A 9,610-nucleotide genomic window follows, 5' to 3' on the forward strand; every position below is an offset into this window, starting at 1 on the left:
CGCCATGGCACAAAGCAGTGAGCTTCAGTGCCAGAGTTTACCAAATTCACACGAATGCAAACCAATTACCAATCAAAAGATGCGTTCTCTCCCGTTGCTCTATCTGAGCGCAACGGAAAGCACCTGTGGGGTCCACACGCCCGCCAGAAGAAAACGAATGAACCTTCCTTGCAATATGTCAGAGAACATCAGTAACACACCGTATGTTAAATGGCCCATCTGTCTACTTGTAGTTCGAGCACCATGTTTCATTGCGCAGCGCACACTGAGTACTCGTAGTGTAGGCTACGTAGTGGCAGAATGTTTGCAAACTCGCGGGTAATATTAAAAGGGAGGCTGGACTGGAGAAAAGCGGAGGAAAATGAATGTTATGAGAGGAAAAAATCTAAGCAAAGGTTACAGGTCCACGTTTAGAGGAAGAGCTAGCCTATGCGCTGCTGGTCGCCTCTAACTAATTACGGTTCCATGTTGTGGACCGTTATGCAATGCAAACTCCCCTCATCCGAGCACGGACATCTGTCACATCTCAAGAGGAACTCCCCGTAAATAAATAAATAAATAAAAATTATAAAGTCCCCTTCACGTTTGACATACTCATGAGCCGAAGTGTATCACAAGGCGGTGAACCTTAAGTGACACTCAAAGTGGTGTTGGCGTGCGGTGGAGACGGAACGAAGTTGCCTCCCACTGTCCAATCACAAAACAATGCCGAAAATGCAATGCCCCCCCCCGCCCCCTCAGTTGTCTTGTCTCACAATGCAATCAGCTCAGCCTTGCCAGTTTGGTAACATATCATATACGTTTTGGCACGCATTTGCTCCAGGCCAAAATGCCAACTCTGCAGCCTTGTGGACACAGGAAGGAACAATTGAAGGAATGCGTTTCAGACGGACGGACGGACGGACGGACAGACAGACCCTCTTATAGAGATGCTGGGACGCTGGGATGTTAAAATAATAATAATGACGATTTGATACTTGAAAGCACTATTGCATTATATCATGTCGTCGTTTTATGAACTGAAGGGTAACAGAACTTTGAAAGTGCGTGTCACAATACTGCCTTCTTGCACCTTGACAGTATCTTGTCTCTTTGTATCGCAATTTTTCAATTCGATACAATATCGTTGCAGCCCTAGTGCCCATCCTGCCTGGAACGGAGTGGGCATCAGGCCAGCCCTGGTTGGGCACCCGACCAGAGGTACCAATCCTCAGGGCTAAAACACTAAACTCCCCACCATAAAATTAGATCCAACCAGCTGTGAATCAGCTGATGCACACCAAAGACAGGTAGATCAGCTACTCGGTGAATTCACCAGCAGTACAAGGTAAGGAGAGCAGGGTTTTTTTTTTAAACTCTCTAAACCTGGGCTTGACAAACTCAGCTGTGCACAAAGCTGTGCGGCTTTCCAACAAATCTCCAACCGCAGCCAGAGAGAGTAGAGAGAGAGAGGTTCCATTGGCCCATTGTTTCCTGGTTCTATTATGGCCCCCCTTAGGCAGACCTATAGGCAGACCTAAGGACTGTTCTATTCATTGTAGGAGCATTATGACACGCCCCTTTAGGCAGACCGGAACCTGGTCGCGTTAGGTGCCCATAGAAACCTATTATGTTGGCATATCTCTATAGAATATCTCTGCCGCAGTCTTTAGGAGGTTGTGTTTTGGGCTGAGAAGTAAATACCATCCATCTCCTCCTCCTCCTCTCCTCCTCCTCCTCCTCCTCCTCCTCCTTTCTTCCTCCTCATCCTCCTCTCTCCCTCCTCCTCATCATGTTTCTCCTCTTCCTCCTCCTTCACCTCCTCTTCATCCTCACCATGATGTTTCTCCTCTTCTTCCTCTTCCTCCTCCTCCTCTCTTCCGCCTCTTCCTTCTCCTCCCCCACCTCCTCATCCTCCTCCTTCACCTTGTCATGATGTTTCTCCTCCTCTTCCTCCTCCTCCTCTCTTCCTCATCCCCCACCTCCCCCACCTCCTCCAACTCCTTCTCTTCCTCCACATCCTCCACCTCCTCTCTTCCTCCTCATCATGATGTTTCTCCTCTTCCTCCTCTCTTCAGCCTCTTCCTCACTTCCTCCTCCTTCCTCACCTCCTCCTCTTCCACCTCTGTCCCTCCTCGTCATAATGTTTCTCCTCCTCCTTCCCCACCTCCTCTCTTCCTCCTCCTCGTCATAATGTTTCTCCTCCTCCTTCCCCTCCTGCTCTCTTCCTCCTCTCTTTCTCCTCCTCGTCATTTTCTCATCCTCCTCCTCCTCTTAGTCACGGTGTTCCTCCTCCTCCTGCTCCTCCTCCACCTCCTTTCCTCCTCTTAGTCATGGTGTTCCTCCTCTTCCTCCTCCTCCTCTTCCTCCTCCTCCCGCTCCTCCTCCACCTCCTTTCCTCCTCTTAGTCATGGTGTTCCTCCTCTTCCTCCTCATCCTCCTCTCCTCCTCATCCTCCTCCTGCTCCTCCTCCACCTCCTCTCCTCCTCCTAGTCACGGTGTTCCTCCTCTTCCTCCTCATCCTCCTCTGCTCCTCCTCCTCCTCCTCCTCCACCTCCTCTCCTCTCCTCCTCCTAGTCACGGTGTTCCTCCTCTTCCTCCTCATCCTCCTCTGCTCCTCCTCCTCCACCTCCTCTCCTCCTCCTAGTCACGGTGTTCCTCCTCTTCCTCCTCATCCTCCTCTCCTCCTCCTACTCCTCCTCCTCCACCTCCTCTCCTCCTCTTAGTCAGGGTGTCCCTCCTCTTCCTCTTCTTCTCCTCCTCCTCCCCCGTCCTCTTCCTCTGCAGGTTAATTGCTAGCAGGTCTATGCTGATGAGTAGTGTGGCTGTCAGGAGCGCCGCCGCTACAATAAATCACCTCTCTGCTCTCTGCTTCAGGCCCACCCCGCTGGACAGCTACAGAGCCGTCCTCCCACTGTGTGTGTGTGTGTGTGTGTGTGTGTGTGTGTGTGTGTGTGTGTGTGTGTGTCTGTCTGTGTGTGTCTGTCTGTGTGTGTGCGCGTGTGTGTAAGAGAGTCTTTAGTGTCTCTGTGTGTAAGAGAGTTTGTGCGTGCATGCGTGCACGTGTGTGTGTGTGTAAGACAGTCTTTAGTGTGTGTGTGTGTGTGTGTGTGTGTGTGTGTGTGTGTGTGTGTGTGTGTGTGTGTGTGTGTGTGTGTGTGTGTGTGTGTGTGTGTGTGTGTGTGTGTGTGTGTTTGTGTGTGTGTGTGTGTGTGTGTGTGTGTGTGTGTGTGTGTGTGTGTGTGTGTGCGCGCGCGTGTGTGCGTGTGTGTGTGCGTGCGTGCGTCCAAGTGTGTGTGTGTGTGTGCGTGTGTGTTTTCTTCTATTTCTCTGCCCATCCTCTCCAAAATGCCACTGCATCTCCTCCTGCGTCCTTTAAGCCTTTTCAGCTTCTGCTCAGCTGTGCGCGTGGAGCCCGGCGGCTTCTCACTTGGATGGGCAAGATAGGCCCAATCTCTTTCCACTGGACCAACAGTCTTCAAGGCTGACTTGGACCTCACACATGATCAGGTGCAGTACACAGACACAGATGGAGACAAAATAAAGGCCACAAAAACATACTGATAATGTCAAAAGTTGCATCAGACCACAAAAGGTGACAGAGTGTATTTGCTGTCTTTCTATCTGTCCGTCTTTCTGTCTGTCTGTCTGTATACTTGGGTACTGAACATTGGACCTCACACATCATCAGGTACAGTACACAGACAGAGATTAAAAAAAGACATGGAGGTCGAAAAAAAAGAGGTAATCAGAGAGTCTGATATTTCCTCTATTCTTTTTTGACCTCCCTCAGAATTGCATCAGACAAAAAGGTGACAGTGTGTCTGTGTTGTCTGTCTGTCTGTCTATCTGTTCATCTGTCTGTCTTTGTGTACAAGATTGGTGGTGATTGTGCCTTTGATCTGTTCTTTGTCAGATCGCTGATAGCAGATATGAAAGCCATCCCCCACACCCCTGCCCAATACCCAAACCAAAATCATTGACGCAACGTGGCATCACTCAGTCCAAGGTCTAAGCAATGAAACAGCCCATTTTGTAAGAAAGGCCATGATTGTCGTTGTGGAGCCCCATTGACATCCATGTTATTACCTCTCAGAGATGTCTATATCTTGTTATACGGCTGCTTTTGAATAGCAACTGGTTGGTGCTTCTCCCACATCCTTCCGCAAGTAGTCTGTTCACTTATCGAGAGGGAGTATCAACAATAGGGTGGATTTTTTTTTTCCTCTCAACTTGACATTCTGAGAAAAATCCTCATTGACTACAATTAGAAGCAGAAGTTATGTGGTGACAACAAATACGTAAACACATATATAATATGACATTGTTAGAAGTTTTGAACTCTATTTTGTTTGCGTTCAAAACTTCCTAATTGTTTATTATTACTATTATCACACTGAACTGAGGAAGAACAGCATGTTCTGCAAGAACACTATTTTTTTTCCTTATAGCTTTGAACTAACAGAAAAAAGTGTTAGGTAATGATCTGTATGAGTCATTGTTGTAGAATAAGGCCCTTGAAGGCAGAGTATGTAAAGTCTCAGTATAGTTTATTTCCACAACAGAAGAATTATCCTTCACACATACTTCACACAGAGGCATACACTTATGCCTCTTTTCCACTGCCAGTTTTCTGGTAGGCCTACAGCTTGACACAGCGCAACTCGGCTGCCACTTTTTACTTCATGATTGAGCTGTATCAAGCCTATTCAAAAAACAGAAAGTGCCGGCCGAGTCGTGCTGTGTTGAGCAGTAGGCCTACCAGAAAACCGGCAGTGGAAAAGAGGCATAATGGAGTGTTTCTGTGTTTAAAAAAATAATTTGTTTGTCGTCACGCAGTAGGAGGTGAAGAGCATTAACAACAAAAATTGAAACAATTTTGATTTATGTATATCCTTTCATAATGTATGTATGTACATACATATATCTTACTGCATACAACTTGGAGCAAAAAATTGAAACAATTTTGACTTACCGTATGCATAGCCTCAAGTAATGCATATATGTAGCCTACATGTGTATCTTACCGCATACAACAAGTATACTTTGGACAAAGAGCTGAGCTATTTTAAAGGGAGATAAGGCCCTGTACTTTGCAACTCAATCTGCAGCGGGTCGATGGTGGGGCGCTGCGGGATTATCAACATACAGGATGCTTTATCACATTAACGCTGCACTTTAATGACATTACATAAATTAGTCAACCTTTTATCAGTCAAAACATAATTCGGTTTTCTCTGTTGGATTTTGGCACCGCTTGGAACCGCTGAGCGTGTGGATGGAGGGAGGGATGGAGAGAGGTTGGGTTTCAGTCCAAGGTCAAAGCCTCGAATGACTTGCATTAAGCTTAGACCAGCACGAATGGCTGTGGAATCAATCAAAGTTACTTGTAATTACATTACAATGAACATGCACAACGTTATTTATTTATTTATTTATCTATTTATTTATTTATTTATTTATTTATTTATTTATTTATTTATCTATTTTCTTTTTTGAAGCAAGACCTTTACATTTCCTACAGCAGTGTAATTGCGTAGAATACTGCTGATTATGAGGAATTGGCCTGACAACATCCTATTGCTCTTAGGAGGTGTTTCCACCTAGCAGGATATTTTTAAATGTGGATAATTTTTTTGTCCCGGTTACATACGTTTCCACATAGCAGATTTTTAAAATCCAGATATAAAAAAGCAGGCTTTACAAATGTCCTATTTAGGAGACTAGAATGCATTTGTTACAATGGAGAATTCATTTTTATTCACAAGTTGTGTTTAAAGGCTTTTAAAATAGCAGGCTACGTGGAAACAGCACCTTAGACACCCAGGTCTTAGCCAGATTTCTTGTTTGTTTCAAAAGGGGTTTTGTTTTAATGAGCTTGCTGGCTATGGCTACATTTGATTTCTCCTATACATATATACAGCGAAGGTGATGGAAGGGGACAAAGTGGCCAGCTGCTCCGGGCCCAGGGAGAGAGGGGGCCCATTACTGGGTCCTCATTACATGGTATGTATAGGTTAGGGGGGCTTTTTATGTGATTTTGTCCCAGGGCCGGGCAAAGCTAGCCTGGGCAAAAGCCGACTGTTGACTCCGTTTCCATGGAGGGTGGTAGATGGCCATTTAAATTCATTGGAGTTCCGAATTCAATTCGATTTATTAGCATGACTGCTACGATACAGTGTTGCAAAAGCATACACTGTATGTGGCAGTCTTCATGCACCCACTCGTCTCCCTCAGGGCTGCGAACCTGCGACCTTGTCAACTACAACAGATCTGAAATGGGAGGCACAGTACGATACCACTGGACTAAAGGACCAGTCCGTTAGCCCAACGGCATCGATACTGTATGAGGCTCTCGGGAGGGAGGTTCACTAACGTTCCACGCCAACTCTGCTAGTTAGCGTCAGTTACACATACAAATAACAAGACAAAAGTGTGAATAGCGTTACCCTAACCAATCAGTAACGGACTCCGCGGGTGAGTTCTGCGTCACCACTCTCTACTGTTTGCTGATTGGATAAAGAGTGAGCTAGGAGGGTTTCGCAAGACTATGTGCGGTGCCAAAATCTTTGGGTGGAGGTACATAGGATGGCATCGCCAGGCTAGGCCAAAGCTGCCAGAGGCCCTGCAAACATATACCGGTACATGTACCTTACCCTTTTTACAGTAATAGAAGACACTAAAGACTCATGAAATATTCTTGACCACCTAGTAGGCGGCCACCAGTGGCATAGCACCAATTTGTGGGCCCTATGGACTCAACATTTATATGATATCACATCAATATGAAAACAAAAATGGACTCGCTGTGGGCCTCTGGTGAGTCCTATTTTACCCCCTACTTTCACGCCCCTGGTGGCCACATATGCATAAGTATCTCTCTCTCTCTCACACACACACACACACACACACACACACACACACACACACACACACACACACACACACACACACACACACACACACACACACACACAGATGCACAAACGCACTCGCACACACACACACACACACAGACATGCACACACGCATGCACGCACACACACATGCACACACACACTAACGCACACGCACATGCACTTGCGCGCACACACACCCACACCCAGACACACACACACACACACACACACACACGGACACACACACACACACACACACACCCACACCCAGACACACACACACACACACACACACACACGGACACACACACACGGACACACAAATACATGTGGACACACACATGCACGCACACACAGACCCAGAGAGTTATCTTGGGCCACAGCTCTCCCCGTGCTGGAGAACCCTGCAACTGTTCATGTGCGATTATTACACCGGTTGCCATGGCAACAATGCCACAACGACAGAACAATGCTATTGAATGCCAATCGAAGAGACCTTTTGAAGAAGCAAGCATACGTCCCTCTCAGCACGCTAAAAGACACAATTTAAATCATAATCATGCATCTATTCTTCCAGCTTTTAGAGGAAGCAATACTTTGAACAAGGAGGTAATTGGTTTCCCTTAATCTAGTTTTCTTTGAGAGGCTACATTTAATTATGGAGTTTGTGGGAAGTAAGACTACCCTTTCACTGAGTGGAGTTTGATAGTTAAAAAATCCAGTGGACTGCAAGGAATTCTTTTTTAGCCAGTGGAAAAAAAGCTATAATTGAAAGTAGTCATTAAAATGCAAAAATGTCCACGGCACAATATTTTGTATAAGCGCATGAGTTCTTTTGAAAATAAAGAGAGATTTGTTTGTTCAGCAACATGGCTCTGAATGGTTTTCTGCCCATGCGTGGCGAACGGGAGGGGACCATAATGAGTTAGCATTAAAAAAAAAAAAAAAAACATTTACAGGAGAGGAACAGAGGGGAGGGAGACGGAGAATAAAAGAGAGATATGGAGAGAGGGAAAGAGGATGATGAAAGACAGAGGCATTTACAAGACATACAGAGTGCATGAGAGAGAGAGAGAGAGAGAGAGAGAGAGAGAGAGAGAGAGAGAGAGAGAGAGAGAGAGAGAGAGAGAGAGAGAGAGAGAGAGAGGGAGAATTAAAGAGACAAGGAAAATAGAAGGGGAGAAGAGAGATAGAACAACTGGAGGAGAGAGAAAAATAGGCAGGAACTAAGACAGAAGAGATAGAAAAACTGAGGGGGGAAGAGAGAAAGAGGGGGTGAGCACGGGAGAACTACCACCACCACAATCCAGTCCCCAATTTGGTCATTGATTTTTTTTTTTTAGGTGGGTGAACACCTCTCTCTCTCTCTCTCTCTCTCTCTCTCTCTCTCTCTCTCTCTCTCACTCTCTCTCTCTCTCTCTCTCTCTCTCTCTCTCTCTCTCTCTCTCTCTCTCTCTCTGTCTCGGGTGGTCTTACTGGTCTTTGATGAGACCACCTGGCCACCGTCCTCTGAGGGAGAGCAGGTAAAAACCACCAGGATCCATCAATCCCTCCACTCCATCCATCCATCAAATGCTCCCAACTACTAACCACCTACCCTGCCCGGCGACAAAACAAACAACCCTAATGAGAAGAGGAAAGGCGGAGCAGTAGGAAGACCTGGCTGGAGCTGACCCCCCCAACCACTCCTGTGGAGCGCCCCCCACCCAAAAAAGAAAAACAAAAAAAACACACACACACACACACACACTGTGTACCGTGTCTCTGTCTCTGAAGCCTGGAGAGAGAGGAGGGTGCTGGGGGAGTGGGGTAGGGTTTACACCACCGAGGAGCTCAACGACAATGCACTTGCCAATCACCCAGCACGAAAGCTCAGACGGCAGAGGAAGTCAAGCCCAGCTGAGCTGAGCTGAGCCACTGGACTACGGTGCCCCATCCCTATGTCCCCCACCAACAGCAGACAGGAGAGAGAGAGAGAGAGAGAGAGAGAGAGAGAGAGAGAGAGAGAGAGAGAGAGAGAGAGAGAGAGAGAGAGAGGGAAGAGAGGAGAGAGCAGAGAGAGAGAGAGAGAGAGAGAGGAGAGAGCAGAGAGAGAGGAAAGAGAGGAGAGAGCAGAGAGAGAGGAAAGAGAGGAGAGAGAGAGAGAGAGAGAGAGAGAGAGAGAGAGAGAGAGAGAGAGAGAGAGAGGTGAAGTGAAGTGAATAGAATAGATGAAGGTGCCCCATCCCTATGTCCCCCACCAACAGGAGAGAGAGAGTGGGGGGGGGGTGTGAATGAAGGAAACAAGATCAGAAGAGGAGTAGAGAAGAGACGAGAGGTACACTGAGAGGTAGAGGAGGTACGGTAGGGTAGGCTGGTAGTTGGAGGTAGTACTAGTGGAGCATCTAATATGGATTACAGGGGCTTTGTCCAGCGGAGAGGGCTCAGCAGGAGTAATGGCTGCCTGAAATCACTCCTTCCAGCTGGGCCGCACCAGAGACCCTTTGTGTGCATACACCGGAGAGAGGCTCTCGACCCATGAGATGTCAGAGATGAGCGTGTGTGTACGTGTGTGTACGCGCGTGTGCGTGTGTGTGCGTGTGTGTGTGTGTGTGTGTATGTGTGTGTGTTAGTTGCCTGTGGTGAGTGCGTGTGCGCGTGTGCGTGTGTGTGTGTGTGTGTGTGTTTGACGCTAGCTGCTGAGAGAGGCCACGATAGAAAGGGGAGGTCAAAGAGGCCCACTTGAGAGAATG

Source organism: Engraulis encrasicolus, chromosome 7 (genome assembly GCF_034702125.1).
Source record: "Engraulis encrasicolus isolate BLACKSEA-1 chromosome 7, IST_EnEncr_1.0, whole genome shotgun sequence".
In the NCBI taxonomy this organism is placed as follows: domain Eukaryota; kingdom Metazoa; phylum Chordata; class Actinopteri; order Clupeiformes; family Engraulidae; genus Engraulis; species Engraulis encrasicolus.